Below are 1846 nucleotides of genomic sequence, written 5' to 3'. Positions count from 1 at the left end.
GCAGAAACGTGACGGTACCGCCGGGCCGGGGCTGATAAAACCCGATCCTCTCCGCGGCCAACATTCTGCTGAATGAACCTTTAACCTGACACGGAGCTCTCAGGCGTTTGGAGGTGGAGCTGCGTTCGAGTGACGCGGATGTTTTACGGGTTTAACAGAGTCCAGAAGTCTGAACCTCGAGACCGGCCGGCGGGTTTTAAAGGCGCCTCTGTGTTACAATCAACCAGAAAGAATCGTCACAACTCTAAGGTCCAGGTGGTCACTGAACGCATCGTCTCTGACCTGGACGTCACCCAGAACCACGTCACCTCTCTGCTCCACGTCTCAGGTACAAACCCACAAACAGAAACAGTTTGTTTGATCCAAAGTCTGGAACAATAAATAAAAATTAATGAACACTCTGAGCTGTTCAGGGCGACTGTGTCTGGATCCGGCGCTGATCACAGAGACGAACAGAACCTGTGAGTAGCTGAAGGTCTGTAGACGAGGAGCCTCCGTCTGCACAGCGACGTCTGAGGAAACATGTTGGTTCTGTTTTATTATCTTTATGGCATCAATCCTGAGAAACCTCCACAGATCACTCCTGAGTCGTCTGGACCAGTGTTGAGATGATCTTCATCATGTTTGGACCATGTCTGTCGACTACATATTCACAGAGACGTTCCTTCTGTCGGGTCTCCGTGGTTCTGACTGAGTCCTGCTCGGGGTTCTGTCTCCTCCTCCATGTTCTGGTTCCTCAGACTTCAGCAGAGAAACATGAACCTCTAGTGAAGGAACAGGTCCAGAACATACGAGCTGCAGCGTGTCCGGACGTCAGAGATGAACGTCAGCGTCGCAGCTCCGACACGCTTCAGACGTCCGACATGAACGAAGCGCCGCGATGTGGAGAAAACATCACGACGGTCCTTCAATGATGAGGAGGCTTCAGGCCACACAGGTCCACACAGACATGAGCTGTTTTTTATTTTGCAGTGTTTCATGAAGTGGTGCGACTACATAAACACAAAATAAATAAAGTCCAACACATGAAGGACGGAACATGATTGGCCACTGGGTTAGCGTTAGCATAAGAACACGTTAGCATCTCTCAAAATATCAAGTTTAATAAACGTGGAAAATATTCAACAGGAAGAAGATGTGACAAAAACACACAGTAAAGAGGCTCATGTGTGTGTTTGACTCTACGACACGACACACACACACACACACACACACACACACACACACACAGTTCCAGCTGCTGCAGGTCAGGAGGCATCGAGGAGGAAACTCTGGTGTCAGCTGATTGTTTCCTGACCGTTCCTTAGTGCATCCTGTGAGTGTGTGTGTGTGTGTGTGAGGAGCCATGTGCTAGCTGCTAATGCTGCTAAAGCTAACGCTAGTCAAGCTGCTCAGACTTTACATCTGGACTCGCTGGGAGTCGACTGCACCACCAGACCATAATAGCACCTGTAACCATGGCGACCGCAGCCTCAGAACGCCCAGACGACTATTTTAAAAAGATAAAAGTGATAAATGAGACCGACGTGTTTGTAGTTTTGTGAACAAACAAAGTCTTAAAGGTGAGTGAAGCTGAATGGACTCTGGTCTGGACCCGACGCTCCAGAACATCAGGAGGTTCTCTGGTGGTGCCAGAGAAAGGTCCAGATCAAAACCCAGATCTGCTTCGGTTCTGAGCCTTTAAGTCTGCTGCTGCTGCTGCTGTCTCTGGATGAGGAGGAACGTCAGGAATGTTTGCTCTGATTTACGTCGTCGCTGCTCCGGATCCCGACAACAACAGAGAACACGCTTCAGTCTGAGCTTCTGTCCAAGAAGCAAACAGAACTTCAGTCACACTCACGCTCAG

Source organism: Stegastes partitus, unplaced genomic scaffold, assembly GCF_000690725.1.
Source record: "Stegastes partitus isolate 25-593 unplaced genomic scaffold, Stegastes_partitus-1.0.2 Scaffold577, whole genome shotgun sequence".
NCBI classification, from domain to species: domain Eukaryota; kingdom Metazoa; phylum Chordata; class Actinopteri; family Pomacentridae; genus Stegastes; species Stegastes partitus.
The sequence above is the reverse complement of the archived record's forward strand: the minus strand, read 5'-3'. Positions refer to the sequence as shown.